This window comes from Sceloporus occidentalis, unplaced genomic scaffold, assembly GCF_023333645.1.
Source record: "Sceloporus occidentalis isolate IW3139 unplaced genomic scaffold, rSceOcc1.0.p SCAF_243, whole genome shotgun sequence".
Lineage (NCBI taxonomy): Eukaryota > Metazoa > Chordata > Lepidosauria > Squamata > Phrynosomatidae > Sceloporus > Sceloporus occidentalis.
This window is the reverse complement of record NW_028317223.1, coordinates 884525-899223: the sequence shown is the minus strand read 5'-3', so window position 1 is coordinate 899223 and position 14699 is coordinate 884525. Positions and strand designations below refer to the sequence as shown.

Here is a 14699-nt window from a genome sequence, read left to right as displayed (position 1 = left end):
CATCTGCTCACCTTGTATTTACAAAGATGCATTTGGATGATGCGAAGTGTTGTATTCGTTTTATCGGCCAATTACTGGCACGGTATCCTGAGAGGCAAAATGGCAATTTGATGTGCGGCATAAAAGTTAGGTAGGTTCAGGAAAAATATATTTTGCAACTAAGCCAAGTAGGGTTGTCTGCAGCGATCGCTACCATAGCAGAAACAGCCTTAAAACATGGCTGATATAGCCAGCGACAACACAGTTTTAATCCAGAAAGCACATGCCAACCAGCATTGGAGACCCTGCAAGAAAAAGCCAAGACCAGCTCTCAGCCCCAGATCCTATGCTTGAAAATCTGTGATGAAGTTGTATTTTTGGGTGACGTGTTTTTTTATATACCGTTTGCTGTATTTACTGAATCATTTGCCGTGGAGTATCATGGATGGTTAAGTCCTGATTATTACACTGAAGCAATATTTATATCAAAACCCATCTTGTGGGCAGCTGAATAAAACTACATTAAAGCTGCGAAGCCTCTCTTTCAATCTAATCTTTATTCAGATGAATAAACTGCAAAAGAAATGAAAAATCACTTTTTACTCATTCCAGATTTGTTGTTAAAAACGTATTTTTATTAATATTTACAACATTTACAGTGGGAAAAACTGGGAGATTGTTTAAAACAATTGGATATATAATTACTTTGTTTTCCCCAAAAAATCAGGACCATTATTGCTTTATATAAATTTGGACGCAGTGTTAACCAGCTGCACATCAAGTCGGTAACTGGTTAAAACCAAACGTGTTCATGGTGAGAGAAAATTACTATTAAGACCAAAAGAGACTGCATAATCCCAGGGTTTGTTTTTTGTGGACAAAACCACTTAATAGGATTCAGCCTGTAGACCACCAGATGCAGACCCCTGAAGACAGGGTACAGCTTGCTCCAAACAAAAAAGAATCCAGACTGTTAACTGTTCTCAGTTTATGACATCACATGTAAAAAGGTGCATTTTTTTTATCTGTACTTTGTATTAGACAAATTGCTATTGAATGCAAATAGATTTTTTTTTTTAATGTTTTTATGGTTTACATACATATTATATATCTAGCAGTTTGTCTCACAATGTACAGATAGAAAGAAAAAAAAAGTCTGCCTTAAAAGGTCAGTAACCTATTATTTTGAGCGCAGGCAGAATTTGTTTCATTAAATTATAATTAAATATGCAGGTAGAAGTTCACCCAGCAAAATACTGCACATTTCACCCTGAAAAGCCCCCTTGTTATTTAGTGTAAGTCACTTAACTACATTGGATTTTCCCTAAAAAATTAGGTATATTTAACAATGGAGTGTCTTAAAATTGTCAGTTCCAAAACAAAACAAAAAAAATGGTTTGCCTTTAAAAAAATTGTAAAGGCTTTAAGGTTAAGAAAGGACGAATATGTATAAAGAATGAAAACAATCTCTGAGTTTCTCCAATATGAGCACAAAAAATACAAGACAAAGGAAGTAGAGGAAGCAGTTTTTACAGAATCCGTTGCCGATAATACAATACATAAAGGTACAAAACATCACGAGGTCACGTGCTTGAAGCCATTTTCCGTCTCTTCAGTCTCTCTCTCCAATCCACAGGGAGAGCCTCGAAGTTGGCATTTTTCCCAGCCATACCACTGAAAGCACAGATTAGATGGGGATATTAAAAAGATGCGCACAACGTGTGGCAACGTTCCGAACAAAACATTCATAAAAGGCTTCAGATTGATATCTGCGAGCACTTTATTAATAGGGATGCACCGATATATCGGTGGCCGAAATATATTGGGGGAAAAGGGCATTATCGGCAATGCATAAAATAATTGTCCGCGGGGGCCAGGCTGCTTACCTATGCGTTGCTCGCCAGGAGAAGCAGGAACCAAGCGGAGTCACGTGAATGTACGTCACATGACTCTGCTCTGTTCCTTCACCTGGGGGCGGGGCAAGAGAAGTTGTTCGCACAGACTGAAGCCACAGAGGTCTGCAGTCCTGGTAAGGGGGCGTATTAAGGAAATTAATCTGTATCTGTGAATGAATGAGTAAATGAATAAGTGTGTGATAGCATAGATGTTTAAGTGTGTGTGTGTGTGAGGGGGGAATAGTATGGCATAGGGAGCTTGTAATCACACTCCTATCAAGCTCAGGTTGTAGCATGTACTGGGCCCCTGGGCATCATAGGAGTAATTGCTGTTAGCAATCACATACATTATATATATATATACACACACACACACACACACAATATTGTTATTGATTTTTTTTTTTGTTTAATTTTGGTGTTAACCACACTTTTAATAAAAGTAACACCAAAATTGGACAAATGTAATGTAATGATGTAATTCACTTCCTAGGCTTTACCTGGATTGAGACACCTGTACATGACTGTTTGCCTCTAAAGGTTGTTTAATATATAGGTGTGACAAACAGGATTAAGGTTCATCAGGAGAGTTGCAGTCTGATGAAGTTTTAAACAAAGACGAAACTAAACGTGTAAAGACACAAGCTCTACCTGGATAATTGCTGAAGCTTCCACTCTTCGATGCGTTTCTGACTCATCAGACTTCGGTCTTCGTCGCTGGAGCTTGAATGCTCCTCCTCATCCAGCTCCTTTTGAATACTTTGCCATTTCTGTACCAACGAGGGCATTTTCACCTTACTCTTTTTAACCTGTAACAAATATAAATCAAGTGACATTAGAATCAGGAAACAAAAATAAAAAGGCAAAACCAGACAGCTGTGACTTATGTCAGACCTTTTCTTTCTTGGCCTTTTTGGTTTTCTCCGTGGCTTTGCCTGGTGGCGCTGAAGCTGCAGCTGGGGCTGGTTCTGGCACAATTGGAGCTTGTTGAAGAGTGTGTGGAATTATGTGAGGCATGGCGGGCACCATGCCGCTGCCTGGAATGGTATAGTCCAAAGTGTTCAAGACTACAGGAGAAGGAACCTGGAGCGGAAGTCCCATGTAACTGGCTGGAACATTCATTGCGGCGATGGCCGGTGCTGCGGAATAAACACGTTCATGTAGGATGTACAGGAAAAAATATATATAAATTCAAACTAAAAAGAAATGCGTTAAAAGCGAATACATACCGGCTGCCAGTGACTGCTGAGTATACAGAACCGGACAGCTCCCGATAGTAACGGACTGTTCCGCAAACATATCTGTAGCCTTCCTCTTGGAGGCTTTACCAGAAACAGAAGGATCGGCTTTGTTCTGAAATACAGATTTATTTTTAATTGTGCATACAGGAAACTTCAGCTCTCAAAAGAGGGAATACATGCCGCAGTATACAGCCTATACATGTAACATAGAAAGGGACGCGTTTCAGAGATTAGCAAGTAAAGCTCTAAGCAGCTCCATGTTTTTTTAAAAACATGCCAAGCTGCAGCACTTGGTGGCCAGCGGCGGTTTAGAGAGAAGTAGAACAACAGGGGTAACGGAGTGTATTGACCATTCCATCCCCAGCGAGCAGGAGGAGCTCACCTTGGCGAGGGATGGCTCCAGTGGTTGACACTTGGCTTGGATTTCTTCTGTCCCAGGAGCTGGTGGCTCTCTACCATCGTCATCTTCCATTTCTACTTCCTGGATCTCCCCATCATCTGCTGGGGGAGGGGGTGGTGGCGGCGAGGGGGGAGGAGGAGGTGGTGGTGGCGGCGGCGGAGATTCAGGAGGGGGAGGGGGTGGCGGCAGAGGTACTTCTAAAGGAAGAGGTGGCTGGAGGAGACCCCAGTATGGAGTCGCTGGAGCCGCAGGCTTAGGGGGTTCTGCAAAACACATATAGAACGGTTGTCAGTGAACAGAATCCGACAGACTTTATGATAACATGCGCTAGACAGGAACCCGCTATAAGCGTTCTATGCATAAAGACATTTCATTAGATTAAATAATAGGCACCCAGGAAATTTCCAAACCAACGGTTACTAAACCCTTCGCTACCTCAATTACTATGTAAAAAAGTCTGTGCATGGGCAGTACGCTCAGCAGAGCCGCCTGCCAGGAGGGCATCAAACAGCCGCCAGCGAAATAAAGAACGTCAGCAAAACAAGCACCAGGTTAGCGGAAGGATCGCCTTATAAAAGCTACAAAGTATATATTGGACATTATTGCCTCTTTACCTGGAACAGACTCGGGTGGTTCAGGAGGAGGAGGTGGGGCGCTTTCGACTTTATCCCTTTCAGTCAGCTTAGAGACAGCGTCAGATTTGCTTTGGGATGCTGCCCCATTCTCTTCCTCGTCCACATCTGGGAATTCCCATTGAGACGCTCCAGAGCTTTCATTAAGATAGAAATAACGTCTGTGATCCCTGAATCAAAAGAAAATATGCGCCTTTTAATGACACTCCTTGCAGAATCTCCACCTCATTTATTCTGCTCTCCTGCGGAAGTAAATTCACCCCCACAGGAGGGAAAACCCCAAAACACGTGCAATTCACAAAGGAAAACAACCATCCTGCACGATTAGGACGGTCTCTGTATGCGGTACGCTTAACGAGCTTTGTGAATAGGTAAGATGCCTAGGCGTTAGACCAGATCAATTTGATCCCAAACACACTTTACGATTACATGTCTGATTTGAGAGTTTTATGTACAATTTTTTATGCTGTGGTTTAGACACCGTGCTTAATAAAAAAAAAAACACAGGTGTGATGAAAGCACCATTTCTGGGTATGCCAAGCTCAAATCTGACATCGTCTATTAGATCCTCATTTAGAGCAAGCTAGGCAAGTGTTTAGTTTCTGGGAGCTGAAAGATAAGAGTAAAGAGCTTCGATTAAGCACAAGATAAAAACAAAACAAAGAATAAAATACGGAAAAACAAAAAAAAAAATAAAAAATAGACAAATGTAAATAAATATTTCGGTCTGACCTGAGTCAGGAGAAAGCATCTTGCTCTTCGTCGCCAGCTGCTGCCTGAAGCTCGTGGTAACTTCGTCCGTGTTACGCGGGAAATGTGGGGTCCAGACATCCTGAAATGTTCACAGAGCTCTCGCATGCGCTTCCCCCCTCATTCCCTCCCAGATCAGGGCACTCAACACCTTGAGCGGCTTTAACCAACTTTGTGTCCGATCAGGAAACGCTTTACATGGAACCTCTATACACATACATGTATATCTCTACAAAAACTTTGCTTTCTCCAATGAGCACGGCCAAGCGCTGCAGGGTCTGCCCACCCAGAACCTAACGGCGGCAGCTTTCAGTCTCCGAACAGATGAGGTCACGAGGTCAGGTGGTGATGTCACAAGTCATGTTTGCGATGTGAAAAGGTGAAAAGTGGGGGAAGATTCGTACCTGTCCCAGTGGCAGGACCAGCCTTTAGGGGTGGCGTTAATTTCATACTGTTTTATTTGTTCTGATGCGTCTTGGAGTTTACGTTTCAGGTAGTTTCCACTCAAGGCTCCTTCTCTCCAATCTGATATGCGGGTCTAGAAAGACAATAATATACAAATAAATTATATTCCAATACATAAAAACAAGTGAATAAAAGACATGCACTGCTAACTAAAGAAACTACTATGTGTAAATAACGAGTTAAAACGGGTAGTAAAGGCACCCACAATCTTACCTCCGTTTGAAACAGCAGAACATGGAAATTGGACACAGACTGTCTGTTGATGCCGAGGAACTCTAGTTTACTTATGAGACTGTTGGCCAGCTCTCCGATTTCGAACTGTCGGGGAAAAATGAATACGTTAAGCTGCCCTCCGCAACGCACCCTTACACCGCCTCTCTGAACAGACCAATACTGCTATTATTCTGGCTCCAACGTTACCTTCAGATCTCCCTCTTCCTCCTCTTTTTGTTTTTTTGAATCTGTCGCTGAGGCTTCGTCTCTCTCCAGCTCTTTCACAGGCACCGGACACTCGGCGGCTTCAGCTCCAAGCTCTGATTGAGGAGAACACATTTTAACGCCGAGGAAGGGAGACGTATGCAAGCCAAAAGAAACAGCGACACCGTAGGCAAGCAAATAAGCGACTTTGTACCCCAAATTATGATTCATTTGAAGCAAATTTCCTTAAAGTTATAGGGATTTACGTAAAATCAAATGCATTGGGGCTTTGTAAGATTACTTAAAAGTAGAACAGCCTGTATAACTTTACTGTGTATTCTGAGAGGAGCTGGGACAGCCCTGTTATAATCGCTCACCTGTCTCGGGAGTATCTTGGCCGGTTTTACAGGAGCTGCGACTTGCTGAATCAGGGCTGGCTGTCGGAACAAATACTTTCCATTTGCTTTTAATGGGCTTTGCTTTGTGGGTTTCGTCAGACTGGCTGAAGTCGGAACGGGGACTGGATCCTGCAGTGCTGACGTCTCCCTCCTCGAGGGCTCGAAGCTCAGCCTGTGGAGGGGGAATCACAGTTGCACGCGAATTCATTTTACTTTCTAATCCTTCTTGGTGTATAAATCTATGCATTTTGTATTATGCAGTCGGTCTAATGGCTACGTTGCAAAGGCTTTCGAACAACAAACTTATATTAACAGGTATCCTAGAAGAGGATGATCAGAGCAGCAAACACTTCAACTACTTAGTAGTCTAATACTTACTATTTAGAAGAGTACAACACAATAGGGCTATAACAACTAATTTCTCCTTTCCCCACATGTGACCATCTTTAAACACATTGTTGTGTCTGTAGACAGCTATATATATATATATATACCGTATTTTTCGCTCCATAAGACGCAGTTTTTTTCCTCCCAAAGTAGGATGAAAAATCAGCCGCGTCTTATGGAGTGAAGATGCACGCAGGGAGGGAGGCAGGGAGGGAGGGGGGGGGGGGCAACAATATACCGTATTTATCGGCGTATAACACGCACTTTTTTAACTAAAATCCGGAGCTTAAACCCTACCTGCGTGTTATACGCCGATAAATCCAGGGTCGCAACTGAGGCAGGCGGCGGTGGCGGTGGCGGCGGCCGCCAGCAGAGGAGTCCTGGATTTCTGCCAGTCAGGGGGGCCCAAGGGGTGCCGAGCGGTTGCTGAAGACAACCGCTCGGCAACTCTCGGGCCCCCCTGCCTGACAGATATACAGGAATCCTTTGCTGGCGGCGGCCGCCACCGCCACCGCCGCCTGCCTCAGCGCTTCAACTCCTGTGTTGGAAGCGTTTGTCTCGGGTGCCGGCGCTTTACGCTGGGCGCCGGCATATGACGTCAGACGCCGGCGCTCAGCAGTGAAGCGCCGGCACCCGAGACAAACGCCTCACGCTTCCAACACAGGAGTTTAAGGTAAGTGACCGGGGCGGGGGGGGGATCCTGAGAAGGGGGGGGTTAGGGAGTTAGAGGGGAGATCCTGAGAAGGGGGGGTTAGGGAGTTAGAGGGGAGATCCTGAGAAGGGGGGGTTAGGGAGGGAGGTCTTACTGTGTGTGTCTTACTGTGTGTGTGTGTCTCACTGTGTCTGTGTGTGTCTCACTGTGTCTGTGTGTGTCTTACTGTGTGTGTCTTACTGCGTGTGTCTTACTGTGTTCATAGCTTATTCAGTTATTGTAATAAATATTTTAGCCCATTTTTTAGCTCAAAATATTTTTTCCTTTTTTTTCTCCTCTAAAATCTAGGTGCGTCTTATCAGCAGGTGCGTCTTATAGAGCGAAAAATACGGTATATATATATATATATATATATATATATATATATATATATATATATATATATATATATATATTGTAGGGAACAGCTCACGCATGGGGCGGCAATGACTGTATTCACACAGGTTTCAAACATAAAGCGTGTTTATTTAGATGCTGTAGGCACAGAGCACCTTGTAAACAAAACAAACTCTAAGCCTGTCCGGCTCTAACTAAACATCCGGATCCCTCTCTACAAGACTAAGGTCTGGCACAAAGCAAAGTAAGAGGTTTTCCATAGATAAAGCTTCATACCTGGTGGGCTGCAGCGCTGGCTGTAGCTGCTCCTTCACTCAGGTTTGAAGGGGAGAGGAGAAACTAACAGCCCTCTCTTTTAAGGCTTCCTCCCCAGTAATGAGCTTAGGAAGCCTCACCTGAGGGCTCCTGGGTTTGCTACCGTGCCTGGCTGAGGAAACCAGGTGAGATATATATCCCATCAACCACTCTCCCATACACTTTACCAATATATTATATATATTATATATATATATATATATATATAAAGCAAGCCTTCTGGCTTGTCTGGTGTCTGTAGATGAGTGTTTAATAATACTTCTACTACCCCTTAAATTTAAGTGGAAGGGTTTCCATCACCTTTTACCCACCATAACTTATGTAATGATATATATATATATATATATATATATATATATATATAATCATTACATAAGTTATGGTGGGTAAAAGGTGATGGAAACCCTTCCACTTAAATTTAAGGGGTAGTAGAAGTATTATTAAACACTCATCTACAGACACCAGACAAGCCAGAAGGCTTGCTTTATATATATATATATATATATATATATATATATATATATTGTAAAAAGGAAGGCATGATTGACAACCAACTGTATGCCAATGAAGTGAAATGGTGTTATGATGCAGAGATCCAATGGGCAAAGCCTCTCTATACAAGACCTTAAAATGGTCTCAAACATTAATGGAGATTCTTCTCTGCAGAGCACATGGCAAATCAGTTAGGACATTTGGTCACCTTCCACTCCCTCCCCCAGTGCAATGTCCTTTCCCTTTTCTATCACCTTGGTCTCTAAGGGTCACTGGAGAAGATAGGTTACCAGGGGAGTGTCCAGCAGAAGGAGGACTTATTGTGTTTATAAAGTCCTGCCAACTCTCTCTCTCTCTCTCTCTCTGAGTCTGCGTGGAGATGATCACAAGGGAGTGGTAATTGTATCACATGTTTACAGGCTTATCCTGCTGTTTCTTTGTTATTTCCATTCAATCAATGAATAGATAGTTTGGTAACAGCATATAGTAATTTGTATATGTATTGTTAGTTTGTTTAGCCTCTCTTAATAAATATTGTTAATTGCAGAAAACAAGGAGTGTGGACTCTGACTTTACACTCAATAGTTAGTGGTTATTGATAGCATAACAGTGTGTATATATATATATATATATTCATACATTAAATGTTATTCAGTAATCACAGTAAGATACAGACACGTTTTTATATTTATAACATATATATATATATATATAAAAAAGGTGCCCAGTTTAATAGATCTACAGAGAACTCACTTTTTTCCTTTCCAACACCATTTCTAGTTCCAATGTGTCTCGCTCCTCCATCTCCTCCTCACTCTCTCCGGACTGTACCGTGCTGCACACATCATCTTGCCCGTCATCCGCGCAAGCAGGCATTACACTATCGGTACACACGGCAGCCATGTTGTCATCTTCTTCGGAAGCGGCGTCCGCTGCGTCATCTTTACATATGACCCTTCTACGCCAGCGTTCCTCCTCCTCCTTCACAGCTTCGGGTAAGAGCGGGGCGAGCAGCGAGGCAGCGACCCCCACCTTCTCTTCTTCCTTGTTGGAAATAGCCTGGATTGCTTCATTCAGCTCCTACAATCAAAGCCACCCCAACACCGTTCAGTATTATTGTGTAGGCCATACTTACGCTAACCTTTTCTTAAGTAACGCACGAAAAAAAACACAAAATAAGAATCTGAAATCTGTAAAGCTATATGTTCAGACGAACAAGAACAAACAAACAAAGTCCATGTGCTTAAAATCACTCCCTGTACAAATCCAGCCGTCATCAACTCATATGATATGAAATTAGTTTATTACAACCAATACCAAAAATAAAATTTTATGGAATTCACCTTCTTAACTTCTTTCTTGGAAACCAATGGTAAGGTGCGGTGGGTCGCGCCAGACACTGCTTCTTTGACCTCAGGGAAGGACTCGGCTGTGACCGCAGCCTCCACTGTTGGGGTGCTGGGAGAAGGGAAAAAAAATAAAATAAAACAAGAAAACCATAGCATGAGTTAAGAGTTACACGATAGTGACTGATAAAACCCTTCCATTGACAGGGTGGACTCACCTGTTTGCATACCCCTGAGCCCCCTGAACCTGGGTAGCCAGATCTTGGGGCAGCTCCCACGTTACTTCATTTGTCTGAGTATTCCAATAGTAGAAACAGCCGGTGTTCTCATCCCACACTTCTTGCCAGTCCCCCATCTCGACTCCAACTAAAGCAAAACAGATAAACGTCAGTTACAGGCGTTCGCTAAACCTGCCGATCACGAGAAAAAAGGTATAAAGGAAAAGATATAAGAAGACGGCCATTACTCATTCTGTGGCGCGGTACCCGAGATCTTACCTCCTGTCAGAGAACACTGGGTATCATATCTCCAGGCACCCCCTGCCACGGACGCACCGCCACCGTTTTGTGCCGCAGGGTACACAGAATGACCGCCTTTCGGATCTGGTTTCGGTGGCGTGGGGGGAGGCGCTGCAGAAGAGACGGCACCGCCGCCATCGGCTGAGGAAGGAGCAGTGATGGCATCGATCTCCTAAACGAAGGGAATGGAGGAAATTCAGACTCAGGCAGCATAGTCTTCACTAACGGCAACACATATAGCGTGGACATTATACGATGGACGGGAATCTTTCAAGAGCAGCAATATGTCTGGTGTGCTCGTGTTACTCTTAATTCTGTATATTCTTCATTTTAAACACTAACATTAAAGAAATGTATTAACAACAAAATTGTGACGTAGGCCATTCATCAGGCACAAAGTATGGTGTTGAGTTATTCAACATCCCTAATAAACAGAAGTGCAATTTTAAAAGAAAAAGCTTTATTACCGCCAGGAAATTGGCCAAGGTACTGTCGATGTCAGCAGGAGCGTTGGTCTTTGCCGCAGATGCCACGGCGGGAGTCCCATTGGAAGAAGTGGCATCTTCATCGTCGCTGTCTGTGTATGCGCCGAGAAGACAGAGCCCACCTGCACACGAAAGCAGCATTTACCAGACATTCCGGCCACTCGACAAAAAACACACAAAGCGGTGCATAGAATAACATGTTTTAAAGGCATTATTTTAGACACAGAGATACTCGATGGGCTCGTACCTGTTTGTTTTACAACCGCGGCCTGCAGTTCTGTGGCGCCAACTGCAGCAGGAGCGTGCATTTTCTGAGCATCAGCATCTTCTGTCAGAATAAATAAATAGTGAGGAATTCTGCGCAAAATACAAACAACAATATATAGTACCGTTCAAAAGTTTGGGGTCAATTATCTGTTTTGATGGAAGACAAGGGCATTTTAGCTGTGAAGTAATTGAAAAAGGGTTTTCTAACGATCAATTAGCCTTTTAAACTTAAACTTGGGTCAGTGAACACAACGTGCCATTGGAGCACAGGAGTGATGGGAGTGATAAAGGGCCATTGGAACACAGGCGTGATGGGAGTGATAAAGGGCCATTGGAACACAGGCGTGATGGGAGTGATAAAGGGCCATTGGAACCCAGGAGTGATGGGAGTGATAAAGGGCCATTGGAACCCAGGAGTGATGGGAGTGATAAAGGGCCATTGGAACCCAGGAGTGATGGGAGTGATAAAGGGCCATTGGAACACAGGAGTGATGGGAGTGATAAAGGGCCTTTGGAGCACAGGAGTGATGGGAGTGATAAAGGGCCTTTGGAGCACAGGAGTGATGGGAGTGATAAAGGGCCTTTGGAGCACAGGAGTGATGGGAGTGATAAAGGGCCTTTGGAGCACAGGAGTGATGGGAGTGATAAAGGGCCTTTGGAGCACGGGAGTGATAAAGGGCCTTTGGAGCACAGGAGTGATGGGAGTGATAAAGGGCCTTTGGAGCACAGGAGTGATGGGAGTGATAAAGGGCCATTGTACGCTTATGAAGAGATTCTATTAAAAATCAGCCATTTCTAGCTACAAAAGTCATTTACAGCATTAACCCCGTCTGCGCTGGATTTCTGATCCATTTCATGTTATTTAATGGACAAAATTTGCTTTTGACAAATCCAAGGCTATTGACTGTATTTATCTCCAGAACTGTGCTTTATATAATCTTTCTTTATATGTTTTTTTTATTTTTTAAATGCCCTATATAACAGGAACCTGTTTTGTTTAGGATGAAAGATATACCGTTTCCAAACGCCTGGAATGATTCTTCCTCATGTACTCTGCAGCTACTCGGTTTACACAACATTACAATGGATTTTTACAGAAATTTCAGAGATTGTGTTTAAACGTTACTACTATATTCACACCATTAACCGCAATTTACGACGCTACACCTTTTCTAAAGTGGGCTGTGAACAGGCGTCACAAATACATAAGACATTTGTGATTTAACGTTAAAATAACAAACATACATTTTCTCTACACAGGTTTTGTTAAACATAGAATTTGACAGCAGATCAAACCCATTCAGCCCATCTAGTCTGCCCATTCTACTCATGTTTAAATTCCCTCACTGTATTAACCTCTACCACTTCTGATGGAAGGCTGTTGCATTTATCCACCACCCTATTTGTTTTGCTATGAAACGTTGACAAGGGAAGAACCTCTCTCGCAGGTTGGCATCAACATGAACATAAAATCAGACTAACGCATTCGTGTTTTAAATGCCGTCTACCCAACCTTCAACACTTTGTTTCCGATAAGCCCGATCACAGCCAATCAGTGGCCGGAAGCAGCTGCCAATCAAAAGGAGCGCTTTTCGTGCACGTGCTGGAGATGACCGGCATTTAGTACATTGTGCGCAGGGGGATGGGTTTGTCAGTACAGAATATGCATGTTTGGGGGGGGGGGGGATTCCGCAGAAGCCCATTTAGGGACACAAGAGAAAGTTACCTCTCAGCTATCGTATGCATTAAATGGTGTTTAATGGCTGGAGCGTCCCTTTAATAACTCAGATCGGAGTGCTATGTTTTAGGACACAGAGTAACCACTGGAACACGCACACACTTACTCTTCATACGTGTGTATTTACTACGATCCTGTACAATACCGACATATTTAATCCCCCATCACAATACACACCGTTCCTTCTTATGTGAGCACCATGCACGTTCTTTATTAAGCCAATGAGATAAGTTATTTCAGAGAGACAGTTTTAAGCTTTTGTTTAGTTTATTTTATGTAAACAGCAACATCCCTTTGCCGGTTACATCATGTACTAACCAGACAATACATGACGCGCCGGAAGCAGTCATGCTTCACCGGGAACGGCTCGGGTTCGCCGCTTCTGATAAATAATTAGCATATCGGGCCCCCTCCAGAATCCCCCTACTCGGTAACTCTGTCTCGGGGCCCCTACGCTGGACATTATACTGCTAGCAGGCTGAAACAGAGGCCTATATCCGGCCGGGGGCCTCCTCCCACCGCAGGCCCCTATTTCGATGACTGGTAAGGGGCTTCCAACTCACCCTCGGAGCCAGAGCCGGTCTCCTCTCGGAAGGCAGCTCGGGGGCCCGGCGGGGAGAGGCGGAGAATGGGCCTCCTGCCGGACACCGCCCGAGTCTTCTTCCCCATGAGAGCGCAATGGAATCCTCGCGGAAAGAATGCGGGCGCGCCGATAGCACGTCACGACGCGGCCAAACTACGTCACCAGAGAGCGTCTCCGTGTAAACAGCTGGAGCTGTAAGTACGCCCAGGGAGTGGGAGGGGAGCTGCGTGTGGAGCGAACGCCAAAGGGTTAACCATGAGAAAGCGATTCCGAACGCAAATAGTTTGAAAAGTGGTTTTATCGCCATAGCAGCCAATGAGTTAACAGAGAATAAAAGCTTTGGGGTATTTATGATACGAGCGATCGGCGCAGCGTATACACGGCACACATGTCTGAATCATCGTAGGTTAAGAAGGTGGCACACTTGGTATTTACATAATAATGTTTGAATAAGTAACTGAGGATTATGAGGGGTTAAAACCCATTGAGCCACCAACATTATGCTATGGATAGGAAAGGGTCTGATCCCATTCATCATTATTATTTGTTTCATATAGCGCCATCAAATTCCGTAGCGCTAGATTGTAAGCAAGGGGTTAAAACCTGTCGTGCCACCATGATCCTGTTGTGTATTCAAAACTCTCCCGACTCAGGGGCACTCTGGGCACACTTTATACAGGCAAAGCCGCCGATGGCCCAGGCTGGAATCTGCTGGGTTGTATGTTGGGTAGCGGACTGGTTGTACCCGCCCGGTAACGCGCCCAATCGATTGATGCGTGCCACCTTCTCACCGTAACATACAATTCTGACACGCCTGCCGGGTGTATGCCGGTCACCCTTAAGATAGAAAGATATTTGGATGATGAGGCGCTTTCTTTAAACCCTGCGACGTATCAGTAGATACATTCTTTTTTGTGTAATTACCGAGCATCATGGGATTTGTAGTTCCTCGGTAGCTGGGGCTGTGCACCCACTGGTTTGGCATTTCTGTAAAGAATAATTTATTTAGCCGGGTGACCACGGCCCAGCACCCCGAATATTTAATGTAAACATATAGAAGCTGTAATAAAAAGCGTGTACATGTGCGTTTATAATTTATTTTAGTGCCTGCAGTTAGAAGCAAAGATAACTTAGAGCTCTTCATACGCCTTAAATGACAAACCCCGCGGCAGCTTTCACAAAAGAAAAAGGGGCCATTTCAGTTACGGACCCCGCGCAGACTCCCATAAGTATGCTGATCTTGCACGGTTTCCAGTACCAAGTAACAAACGCACGGCCTGGATGGGCCGAATTCTGTGTTTCCACTAACTGGCAGTCTGCCCTGTTACGTGGATTGTTTTTTG

The 14699-nt window shown here is 44.0% G+C and overlaps 1 pseudogene; it reads right to left on the bottom strand.

The window, feature by feature from the left end:
- Window positions 1–1562: 1562 nt before the first annotated feature.
- Window positions 1563–13442, bottom strand: LOC149276265 (formin-binding protein 4-like; annotated as a pseudogene).
- Window positions 13443–14699: the final 1257 nt, after the last annotated feature.